Below are 13,764 nucleotides of genomic sequence, written 5' to 3' on the forward strand. Positions count from 1 at the left end.
AAATTAGATCTAGATCCTTTCGACCTTTTCATGTAAATATGATAAACATAGCCTAGATCGATAAAGTTATAATGCTTTCATATAGTTGGTCAACTTTTTTTTTAAGGGTCTTAAGTTTGTTTTAAGGCTACAATACCTAAACTACGGTCTAAGTTAGTACCCAAGGAACATTTCTGCCAAGTTTTACCAAGATTGGTCAAGTGGTTTTTATTTGTATTCCTAACATACATACATACATAAATACATACATACATACATACATACATACAGACGCCTCACATTCTACTTTATATAATAGATATACATACACCTTACCTTCTAATATATATAAATTAACATCAGAGGCGTAGCTAGGGTTGGGGAGTGAGGGAGAGAATTTCAAATCCTCCCCAAGTCCCCACTTGAGGGGGGCCCCCAAATGAGTTTTTTTATATTAAATATTACGCAAAATGCAGGGGCCACCATAGAGGTCAAGCCTCCCGGGCTCCTAAATGATGGAAAATTGCTAGCTACGTTACTGATTAACATTTATATTACCCATTGGACTAAATGGCATTAACAATTGTGTTATTATTTCTTGATATTTTCATCATATTGACCTCTAGAATTAGATCTAGATCTGGACTTCTGATATCTAGAAATCCTAAGATGTTATCTAGATCTACTTCTAGATCAATAATCTAGATGTAATCTATATTAGATTTACGTAAACACATTAATTAATCTATCAATAAACTGAAAGGAACTATACATTTAATAAACAACTCAGTTATTGCCGAAGCTATCAGTAAAACGACTACGTTATGTTTCCTATAAAAGCCAAATGATTTTTTGTTAAACTTTGAACTTTACAACTTTGAAACTAGAGTTATTCCCCCGTGTGGCCAACGAACAAGTAATTCTTTTCTCGGCAATGTACATCAACTATTAAATTTCTAGGGAAATCGTTACAGCCGTTTTTTGAAATTCGTGTCCAGATTCCACCTTCCAGGTTCCATGAAGTTCTGACTTGAATAGAAGTAATGTAATATTTTATTTTAAATGTATCTAGATTAACAATAAATAATTGTGTCCGATAGGAAATATTTGTATTAATTGTTTTTGTTTAGCGCAACTGACATGTTATAGCATACTCAGTACGCTGTAATTTAAGAAGGTTTCCGTGCTGCCTTTTCAAAAGCAATTTAAAAAAATAATAAAGTTGCTCTAGATTTTGAATTTGAACTCGAGCCTCTACTATCGAAGGTCGACGGGTTTGCCACTGAACTATTAAAGTATTCAACTATTCAAGTACTTATAAAATAGAAGGTTGTTAGTTTAACATTTTTAGCGAACGACCTAATTCTTTAGATAAGCCTTATTTCACCTTACATTTTTCATGTAAAAAAATAATTACAACGAATTAATTAACTACTTGATTAGTTGTTCTTTTTAAAGTGATTTATGTATTGTCATCAACTATGAACATTGTTTCAACTTGATCCGAGAATAGGAAGTGCGAGAAATAATGTCCAGACAGTTCAACAGAGTGAGTTAATATAGGTATTGTACAAAACAAAAAGTTAAGAGCCACTGACCTACATAGTCAATGTTTATAACAAGAACAAGAACTATAACTTCATGAATTAATGAACGAACACACTCGTTACCTCCCCTACATCAATGAATTAAAACAACAACAACAAATTGTTAGATGTGACGTTGTGATCGTCTGATCGAGCACGTCATAGCAGGAGACAAAAGATGTTTTAATCTTGCACTAGACCAGGCAGAATCACCAGAGAGATAGAGAGAGAGACAGAGAGAAAGATACACGATGAAGCCCCCCCCCCAATTATTCCTATAACTTACAGAAAGGAATAACAACAACAACATTCTTCAGAGCTTCGATGTTTTCTTCTACCATTTTAAAGAGATGTTCAGCTGTGGTTAACCCCCCCCCCACCTTGTTTAACCTATCAATAGGTACCGAGTACAAATCCCAAGTTGTGCTTTCTGTCCCACCTAAATGCAGAAAGGCGACACTCTATCAGATACTTCCTCCACAAAGGAGATTGGACCAGAGTGCTCTTAGCAAGCTATTATCACGAAAGTCGCGCTGTAAAGAAGCTATTTAAAGAACAATAAGGACTACACAAAACCTTGGCGACAGTGTGGTCTCGTAGTTTAATGTCATCGGATCTTGTTTTCCTTGTCTGAAGCCAATGATAAATGTATTTTAACTAGTTTAACTCAATCATTGGAAGTTTACCTTCGTGATAAAATATGTTGTTCAAACTCTCTTGAACTTATAGACACTGACATTTTAGCTGTGATTGCATTCTGTACATATCTCTACTAGCCAGTGGCGTAGCGGGGGTGCGGGGGTGTCCAAATCAAGGACTGCACTTGGGGGGGGGGACCCCAAATGAATGTTCTAAATTTATTTTTTACATTAAATATTAAATTTTACGCCACTGAATATAATCTTGCTATTCACGTGGAGTCAAAAATATTTGGTAGGATTGAACTAGATGATATAGATGACTTTTGTTGTCCAGAAAGCACGACGTGAGGCGATATGAATTGAGATTTATCACCTGTACATTATCTCGCCAATAAACAAACGGTGTTTTTCATCATAAGAGCCTAAATGATTATTTTTTAAAATTAATTCAACTTTTATAATGTACCAATTGGAATTTAGAATTATATATTTTTTAAGTACATTATCATGTCATAATGTCGAATGTCAAAATGCAGAGGCCACTAAAAGAGTCAAGCCGCCCCCGCCGGGCCCCCAAATCTCTAGTTACGCCACTGCTACTAACAGTACACATCGGCTACGTCCGTTAAGTTGTTCCCATGCTTTAGATTGTTTTTAATTCCAATTAACGGTAAAACGGGCCACATTTTGAAGATACCTCTAACATAATTTTTAATCCGTGAATGAGTGTATCTGTTACTATGAACATTAACGTCCCGCCCTCTCTCTCTCTCTCTCTCTCTCTTTCTCTCTCTAGAATCCAAATTTTACTTCAGTTTCTCATCCTGCGCATCGCATAATTTCTCCAACATAGACGTTTGATTTGATTTAGAAATACCCGCTTTATAACGCCCCTCCAGATACACACATACATATATGCTATTGGCCCGTGAATTCTAGTAGAGCCTATTAATATTACTTATTTATTCCCCCACACCCCCTCCCCCATTAACCACCTCCCGCCCACAACAAAAAACAACGTTAGTCCAACATACACTGACATTTTTGGCTTCTCATTATTTAATCTACTTTATATTGTTTTTCGACCCTAACCCCTTCCAACACATACACACACATACACACTTTCACATTTTTCGGCCTTTTTTTTTTTATTACAATGACAACCCACAGCTTTTTTATCATCCTCTGACTGATCAACCCTTCAACATACACTTTACAGAGTTGAAATCTATGTAGAGATCTAGCATCTATGTCTGGTATTAAACTTATTGCACATCCTTCTCATCTCTCATTTGTCCCTTGAAATTCGTCGTAAAGGTGCTGAGACAGTTTGAGCTTATCCTTTCAACAGTTTTAGAGATCTATTGATCAATCAGTCAGTCAATCAGTCAGTCAGTCAGTCAGTCAGTCAGTCAGTTAGTCGGTCAGTCAGTCATTCAGTCGGTCAGTCAGTCTACTCAGTCACTGGTAACTTACAAATATATTGTAGATTTAAAAAAAAATAGCTTTCTATTTATAGATAAAATGAATTGTATGAAGACTTAATCTCAAAGTGGCGTTTCTCAAACTGTTAGTCGCATACCCCCACAGTGGATGCTGGACAAAAAAATCTATTGTATTTGCATTGCAGTTAAAGATCCACAATTGAGTATAAGACAAATAAAAATCCCACAATGAACAGATGTTTAAAGACGAAACTATGAAATCAACTGATTGGCACAATGGGGATAAAACAATGATGCGTTGAAGCAAAGTGTCAAGAGAAGAACAAGATGCAAGAGCTCCGAGTCACGAGTCATTCTAATGATTATATCAACCTTTAAGTTGACCCTTGGAAATCTCGGAAACCTTCAGAAATCTCGGAAAGAGTTGACCTGCCCGGCAAATATCTGCGTTAACACATTTCCACTCTAGCCTAATTCAATCAGACGTAACCTTTTCATTTCCTGTCCACGCCTCTCTACTCCCATCACGTCAACACTGCTGGCTTAGACAACTCTCTCAACACATAAAAAAAAATGTTTTTCCTCTTTAACTCATTGCAACCCGTGACAGGACTCTAAAGTGTCTTGTTTATAGATTGTTTCAAAATCGATACGAAAATGATATTAAGATTTGATTGAGTCTAGAAAGATTTGAATTGATAGGACAGAAAAGAATAAAAGTAAAGTTCCCCTTTCAAACCTAATGGTCTATAGGTCAGATTATGTAAAGGTCATCTGATTCTGTTGCCAACTGTCAACGAGGGTGTCATATGGCCAGCACAACGACCAATCTCCTTTACTTTTCTCCAACTAATGTTGGGTACCCATTGGCGCTGGGTGGACTCAGAGGCGCCCAAAGATCCCAAAATTAAAAATTCCAGTCTTCACCAGGATTCGAACCGGGAATACCGGTTCAGAAGCCAAGCGCTTTACCGCCTCCGATTGTACAGAGGATGTTACAAATTTTTGCATAGCTTATATCAACTCGATCCGTCTGTCTGGTACAAATGTTTGAACTTTCTCCCACTTCCCATTCCTCGATCAGGTTGAAACTTTGTGCACTAATATTCACAAAACATGAATCAATCAAAACAATACAACCAATTGTAAATTAAATAGTGATAATTAATTAAATTTGTTTTTTGTGTGATATCGAAAAAGGGAAATAGAGTTTACAGTATTGAGAATAAGCACAAATACTATCGCTCTGTTCTTGCGAACCCTAATGACAACGCAGCCAGAACTCTCTATAAAGCTTCTTGTCACACTCTGCAGTCAAAGGTCAGGGAACTAAAAAATAATTGGTGGCTTTAGCTGTCTGTAAACATGCAGAGACATCCTGACACTGGTGATACACGCTCTTTTTATGAGTCGCTTAGATGTGCCTATGGCCAAACATACCAGACTACAGCACCGCTAAGATCATCCGATGGCTCTATACTATTTACCAGCAAGGCGGACATACTAAATCGCTGGACTATAGTATACTGTTTGGTGATAAAAATCACGTATCGAAGGAATCGCTGGCAAATGTCCCTCAGAAAACTACGAGAGAGGAGCTCGACGACCCACCGACATTTGAAGAAATTGAGACAGCAATATTTAAACTAAAAAAACACAAGGCATCTGGCTTTGATGGACTTCCCGCTGAAATATTTAAAATGGGTGGTGTCGCCCTAACCGAGAGGATAACAGACTTGTTCGCTCTATGCTGGGATCCCTATACAAAAAGGGTGACAAGTCTAACTGCTCCAACTATCGAGGCATTACACTTCTGTCTGTAGCAGGAAAGATCTTTGTTCGAGTGTTGCTCGACCGACTAACCCACTCATTAGTGGACGATGTCTTATCTGAAAGCCAATGTGGTTTCAGAGCCGGTAGAGTTACACCTGACATGATATTTGTTCTGCGACAATTCCAAGAAAAATGCAAAGAGCAGAACCTAAACCTATATGCTGCCTTTATGGACCTCACCAAGGCTTTCGACACGGTCAGTCACGATGGTTTGTGGAGGATTTTGGCTAGGCTGGGATGCTCACCTACGTTCCTATCCATTCTCAAGCAGTTTCATGTGGGACAATAAGGCCAGATCAGACACAATGATGCCTTTTCTGATCACTTCCCAATTGAAAATGACGTCAACTAGAGATGTGTACTTGCTCCTACTCTATTCGCTATCTTCTTTGGCGTAATACTGGGTCAAATGAGGCAGCGATTGAACGAAGGCATCTACATCCGGTTTCATTCAGACAGCAATGTGTTCAATCTTCGATGTCTACTATCCCATACAAAAACAAAGGAGATGGTCATAACGGAGCTTCTCTATGCCGATGTTTGCGCCCTGCAAGCTCACAAAGAATATGATCTCCAGAACGCGGTAATCGAATTAGCATACGCTCCCGCTTCTTTCGGTCTATTTATAAACCTCGGAAAAACAGAAGTCATGTTCCACAAGGCACCCAATAAAACAATAAACGACAGCCCCTTAATGTGGTAGACCACTTCACATATCTAGGTAGTATAGTGTCAAATGACGCCTCACTTTCAAGAGAAATCGATAACCGCCTGGCCAGGGCCAGTAGCGCTTTTGGACGCTTTCAGGCGAGCGTTTGGCGGAACAAAATGCTCCGCCTGTCTACAAAAATCAATGTCTACCAGGTGGTGGTTATCTCAACCCTTCTATATGGCTCTGAGACGTGGACACTATACAGAAAACAACTAAGACTTCTTGAGAGCTTCCACCAAAGATGCTTGCACTCCATCATGGACATACAGTGGCAAGACCGCAACTCAAACAGCGTTGTCCTTGCGAACGCCGGTATGGACAGTTTAGAGGGACTTCTTATGGTCTGGCAATTACGCTGGGTAGGGCACGTATTCCGTATGGGAGACGAACGTATGCCACAGGCAGTCTTTTTTTGGTAAGCTAAAAGATGAATAGAGCACCTTGTTGCATACGGCCTTAGAACGAGACAGCTGGAGGTCACTCACGAAGGCCGCGGGATACACATTTGAGACCAAAAGAAAATCCGCTACCGAGGACAAACGCAGACGGCGAAAAAAAAATCTAACTCGACCACCTGCAGACAATGGTTATGCTTGCCCTGGATGTTGCAAAATATGTTGGTCACAGCTGGGGCTGCGCAGCTACGGGAAATACTGCAGTCCTCACTAATCTTCCGACTCGAACACAAGCCTTATTATTATTATTATTATTGAGCCACCTGGTTGTAAAAGCGAAGTTTTTTCCTTTAGATAAGTGTTTTTTTTTTTTTAGTATTTAAAAATATTTTTTTTGCTTCATGGGATTTTTTTTTATACAAATACATTTCTATAACACAGTTCTTTTCTCTAAATTCTAACTAGCACTCTCTACAAATTCTAAGTCTCTCTTTCTCCAAATTCTAAGTCTCTATCTATACATATTCTAAGTCTCTCTCTCTACAAATTCTAAGCCGCTCTCTCTCTACAAATTCTAAATCGCCTCGCTCTACTAACACTAACTAACTAAATATCACAAAATGAAGGCTTTATATACATTTTCGGTCTACACGAATACTTGAGTATACACATATCCAATAAACAAAAGGGCCAGCTACAAAACATATACATTCTTCAGTACACAGAAAAAGTTTCTAGTGTTCGCGTCTCACGGTCACCCACCCGTATCATATTACAAGGACAAGTCTCTACCTAGTTGGTTGAACTACAACTATCTAGCTTACTCTAATTGATATATTCTACGACAATAGGCATTACTCTCTCTCTCTTACAGGGCCAGACATAACATTTGCGGGGCCCCTCGCGAAATCTTTCGCGAGGCCCAGTTAGGTTTGGGAAAAGGATAATAAGTGAAAATAAATTTGTCTTTGCATTACATTTTATTAAATGAAAGTTAAGAATGGCGTTTTCTCTTTATTGGGCATACTATTGGCGTTTTCTATATTGAATGACTCCCCAAAACCAGTGGCGTAGCAGGGTACCCGTGGACCCTGGTTCAGGAATGGGAGGTTGGGCCCCCTCTTATTGTGTGACTGAACCCAAACTGGGCTCTACTGTATGTAATGAGAGAGTACATGTCAATGAAAACAAACCTCTACGCCAGACAGTGCACAAGGTACACCTGTACCTCACAAGGTAAAAGAGAACAATTTCCTCAAGCTTTGGATCTGTCCTGTCTTGTCCTGTCTTGTCTTGGCCTGTCTTGGATTGTGTGTCCTGTCTTGGATTGTGTGTATTGTCTTACTCTACTTCACTTATACTAATGTGAGTCCGAACACATCCAAGGGACACAACAATTCACTAGAACATACTTGATAAAACTTGGGAAGACTTTAACTCGTCTCTCTATCCGTCGTTTCAATGAGCAGTCTGTTCACTATACATTTTTCTACAAGCCCTAGCTATAGTCTTCTCCTATCGTGTACCTGTCTACTTCACTACCTTTACCGTCGTTAAAAACAGTGCACAATATATATATATTTACAAGACTTACATATTTCTAAACTAAGCTAAGTCTCTGCAGATCATTTGAAGGGCCAAGGTCATTGGTCAACCTTGTAACATTTCGGGACTCAAGGTCACATGCTGAATCTTCAGATATCCTGAATGTGCATTGGTCGTCATAGGTACGAGAACTCGAGGGCTTCCCACAACGCTGTTCTACATCAGTTTGATGCAATTAGGAGACTGGGACCTTTCAAGCACCTTTATAAAGAAATTAATGTTAAACTTATTGAGTAGAAAGTCGATTGTGGTCACAAGCTCGGTGTCCATGCAAAAATGTTTGTAACTTCGAATAATTGGAAGACATTGTCTATATGTGGGTGATTTGTACATAATCACGTACGTATTAGAGATTAGATTTAATGTCATTCTAACGAAATGTGTGTGTCGATAATTTATGTATCGTGTGTGAATTTCATTTAATTCACATTTACTGTTTACTCATACAATTTATTCAAGCATTTTAACTAGTCAATATGCATTGTAATATTAAAGAAATAAATAACACTTGACCAAAACAAAAGCAAATATTATACATCACATTGAGTAGGTTTACAGATAGCTGTTGTTATTATTGTTATTATTAAATAAAAAAACAACAACAACACGTTAGATTTAAATGAAACGCTTTACTGACAATTTAAGAGTTATCTTCCTTTAATAGATTACATACTACAGTAATAAGATTTACATGGATTTGTTATTTTGCTTGGACACCAGAAATTTAATTTAAAATAATGTAATAATGTGATGCATTTCAAACTTTTATAGTCAACACATTGCATTACGTAAGTCCGTTTTTGGGCCCCTAGAGGTCCTGGACCCGGGCGCAATGAACCCCTTCGGGCCATGGTTGCTACGCCACTGCCCAAAACGACAATTTTGTCTATTTGTAAGATTTTATGAGTTTTCATAAGATTTTAATAATTTCAGGAAATCTCCAGGACTTTTCGTATACTTTGCAATTTCATGAGATTTCCAGAATCTTCTGGAAAATCAGGAGTCCTCGGGAATCCTTATTATAAGTTATAATGGTGTAATTTAATAATTTAAACTTAGAATTGGCTCTGGGCCTATGATAGTGCAGGGCCAACTGCGGCCTTATAATATGTTGCAGTGGCCTAAGGCCGGCCCTGCTCTCTTGTTGGCATTAACACTTTCACTTCTTAGTTCCCACAGTATCAAATGTATATCAACTTAATTGATTCCAAATTTATATATCATCAAATTTATATTATGAATTCGCATATACACATAAGAAGTATCCTTGCAATACTATTTTGCATATTTGTGTAATGATATATTTAAAACAAAACAATCTTAAATCCCTTTAGTCAACAAACACAACCATTAAAAAACTGTTTTAGTATTGAAATCTTCGTTCTATAATGTAACATTAAAAGAATGCCTCGTGAGAAGAACATAAACATGCATGTAGCCAAGAGGACGATGCCAAGGTAAGCAACTCTCCTGTGAGTCCTGGCCTAAACATTACCAGCTAATAAAACAAGCTCTAAGTCGGCTAGCATCAAGGGAGCTTATTGACACGAGAGGAGGAAATCGAGCCGAGTTGACAAGACGCTCAGTTAATTACTTTGACTTGCCGGCAGCCTCGCACTAAGTAGAAGTCTTAAACAGTCGAGACACAAACACGTGACCGCACGTGTAAACAAAGAAAATGACTGGCAGAAAACAACAAAACAATGAATTAAGCAAATACAAACCTGGTTACAGCGAGCTCAGCAGGACCGACTCTATTTGTCTGAGATTGTACAATGGTTTCACACATGGGCGTAGCCAGGATTTTTTCGGGGTGGGGGGTCAACTTTTTCTTTACCCACACATGTATATATATATATATATATATGCATGGGCGTAGCCAGGATTTTTTTTCGGAGGGGGGTTTAGGGGGGGTGAATTTTTTCTACCGCCCCCCCCCACCCGCGAAAAAAAAAATGTATATGTATGTATGTGTGTGTGTGTATATAATCTTTATTACATTCTGACCCACCATTCTATCGGAAGACGCTTATTGTGCCCTAGAATAGGTTCTTCCTGGAGTTAGTGGAAAATTGTAGACTCCCCGCCATTGCTAGCAAAGGGGTCTGGGGGACCGCCCGCTAGGAGCCGTCAAGCACTATTTCTGGTCTTGAGAGCCAACAAAATGCATATTCTAAGGTATCTACAGTGCATGTTCCTGCTATTAAAAAGTTTTTTTTCAAAAACCTAATGTGCTATTCTTACTGACTTAGACCCTCCCGCCCCGTTCGGCGCATTTGCCGTCAAGTTGTTTCCACAAAAATCTGTCACTGGTAATGTCTGAGGCCTCTTCCCACCTGCTCTGAGGACATCCATGAATGTGTGGCGCCAAATTGTACTAGGATGTCATCGCAACTCTTCTTATGCGTTATTCATTTTGTCAGAGAACATGTCCCGCAAACCTCATGCGACGCTCTGTCACAATCTTACTAAGGGGTCGACTCCCAGTTCGGCAAAGGATTTCCTTGATTTAGACCCGATCTCTATAACTGACTCCTAAATTCTGTCTTAGCCATCTTTGTAGAGCCACATTTAGTGTGATATTCTCTGCACTTTATTAATTGAGCCCCGCCACGAGTAGAAATGTGTAACCTCTCTTGAATACGCTCTTGGAGTAAGTTGAAAAATTGTAGACTGCCAGCAAGGGGGTCTTGGGGAGCGCTGTGAGCTCCCCCAGCGTCATGCACTATTTTCGGTATTGAAAGCAAACAAAATGTATATTCTGAGGTATCTACACTGTATTATCCTGCTATTAAAAAGTTTTATTTCAAAAACCTGATGTGCTATTCTTACTGACTTAGATCATCCAGCCTCGTTCGGCGCATTTGGCTGCTTCTACAAAAGTCTGTCATTGGCAATGTCTGAAACCACTACCTACCTGAGGACCTCCATGAATGTGTGGTGTCAAGTTGTACTAGGACGTCCCTGTTTGCGCTTTCCTCGTAATGGCCTCCATGTCATCGCAACTCTTATTATGCGTAATTCATTATGTCGGAGAAGATGTCCCGCAAACCTCATGCGACGCTCTGTCACAATCTTACTAAGGGGTCGACTCCCAGTTCGGCAAAGGATTTCCTTGATTTAGACCCGATCTCTATAACTGACTCCTAAAATCTGTCTTAGCCATCTTTGTAGAGCCACATTTAGTGTGATATTCTCTGCACTTTATTAATTGAGCCCCGCCACGAGTAGAAATGTGTAACCTCTTTTGAATACGCTCTTGGAATTAGGTGACTGTAGTTTGCTTTAAATTTTATATCGAAAGTAAAGTTTTATCGTCAAGATCATCTGTTGGGGGTTTTAAACAAAAAAATCTCTGGAGTTATTGTTTTTTTTAAAATTCAAAATCCCATTTAGCTACGGTCATAGAGTTTAGTAACTGTAGTTTGCTTTAGAATAATATTGAAGGGGTTTTAAACTTTTAAAAAAGCCATCTGTAGGAGAGGGATTTAAACTCAAAACCCCCAATAGTCTTGGCTACGCTCAAATAATTTTAGTGTGTAATTTGCTTTTTTTTATATTGAAGATGTATTTTTTAGCATCAAACCACTCTGAAGGGGTGTTTAAACTCAAAACTCCTTTTGGCAACGCTCATAGCATTTTGAGTGCGTAATTTGCTTTTTTCTTGCATTAAGTATTTTTTAGCTTCAAGCCCCGCTTGCGGAGGGTTTAAACTCAAAACCCCTTTGGCTACGCTTATATATTTCTGAGTTTGTAATTTTCTTTTTTTTTATATTGAAGAGGTATTTTTTAGCTTTAAACTCCACTGGAGGGGAGTTTAAACTCAAAACCCTTTTGAATACACTTATAACATGTCGAGTGTATAATTTGCTTTGTTTTTAATATTAAAGAGGTATTTTTTACCTTCAAACCCCGCTGAAAGGGGTTTAAACTCATAACTGAGTCAAAACCCATTTAGCTACGCTCATAACATTTTGAGTGCATAATTTGCATTTTTTTCATATTGAAGAGGTACTTTTAGCTTCAAACCCCGCTGAAGGGGAGTTTAAATTCAAAACTGAGTCAAAACCCATTTAGCTACGCTCATAAAATTTTTAGTGCGTAATTTGCGTTTTTTTATACCGGGTATTGAAGAGGTATTTTTTAGCTTCAAACCCTACTGAAGAGGGGGTGGGGGTTAACTCAAAACCCCTTTGGCTACGCTCATAGAATTTTGAGTGTGTAATTTTCTTTTTTTATATTGAAGAGGGGGTTTATCGTAAATTTTGAAGGGAGGTTAAAAATCAAAATCTTCCTTAACTGTGTGCGTGAAATTAGGGGGATTGTCGTTGGCATTTTTTTGTTTTGTGTTATAGAAAAGGGGAATTTAACTGCGTAAACCCTGGTAGGGGGGGGGGTTTAAACTCGAACCGCCCTGGTAGGGGGGGGGGGGTTAAACTCAAACCTCCCTGGTATGGGATTTTCAACTCAAAACCCCCCTGGTAGGGGTTTTAAACTCAAAATCTCTTTTGCTGTGCTAGGGCAAGTGATAGTTTAGTATTAAAGTCTCATCTAAAATAAACAAAATCAAAGCAAAAAATCAGTCACTAAATTCTGATTCCCCCTCCCCTGCGGGGGGGGGGGGTTCATTTCGGGGGGGGGGGATTTCATTTCGGGGGGGGTTGAACCCCAACCCCCCCCCTGGCTACACCCATGTATATATATATATATATATATATATATATGTGTGTGTGTGTGTGTGTGTGTGTGTATGTGTGTATACGAAATTAATCTTCATTACATTGTTACCCTTCATTCCTTCAGACGTTTTTTTGGATACCCTGCAATAGGTTTTTCCTTTGAGTTTGAAGAAAGAGTAGTCACACCGCCCCTGCCAGCTATGGGATCGCAGTGAGCTCCCCCAGCGGCGCCAAGCATTATTTCCTATATTTGAAACGAAAAAAAAAAAGTATAGTCTGAGGTATCTACAGTACTCTGCTACTTTTGTAGAATAAAATTGTAGGTCGAAAACCAAATCTGCTATTCACTGCACTTTATTAATGGAGCACAGCGACTGGCAGAAATTAGTAACTATTGTTTTGCTTTAGTTTTTTTTTTTTTTTGGAGGAGGGGGAGTAACCACAATACCCTATTTGGCCACGCTTCTGACATTTAGTAATTGTATCTTTGCTTTTTCTTTTGTTGAAAAAAAAAGGGGGGGGACATCATAACCCCTCTTGGCTACGCTCATGGAATTTGGTGACTGTAGTTTGCTTTAGATTTTTTAAATAGAAATTAGAGTTTTATAGTTAAAGCCATCATTGGGAGGTTTTAAACTCAGAGCCATCTGGATTGGGTTTTTAAATTCAACCCCCACCCCCCCCCCCCCCTTTTCGCAATGCTCTTAGAATTTTGTGACTGTAGTCTACTTCAGTTTCATATTGAAGAAGGTTTTTTTTTATCTCAAATTATCTATAGGGGGGGGGGTATAAATGCAAAACCCTCTAGAGGAGGGTTTAAACTTAAAACCCTTGGCTACGCTCATAGAATCTGGTGACTGTTGTTTGATTTAGTTGTCTATTGAATAGG

At 38.8% G+C, this 13,764-nt stretch overlaps 1 protein-coding gene across 1 annotated transcript in view; it reads left to right on the plus strand.

The window, feature by feature from the left end:
• Positions 1-13,764, plus strand: part of LOC106054161 (uncharacterized) — a 162,545-nt gene that overhangs the window by 64,009 nt on the left and 84,772 nt on the right. The window lies entirely within an intron of this gene.

This window comes from Biomphalaria glabrata, chromosome 7 (genome assembly GCF_947242115.1).
Source record: "Biomphalaria glabrata chromosome 7, xgBioGlab47.1, whole genome shotgun sequence".
Taxonomy (NCBI): domain Eukaryota; kingdom Metazoa; phylum Mollusca; class Gastropoda; family Planorbidae; genus Biomphalaria; species Biomphalaria glabrata.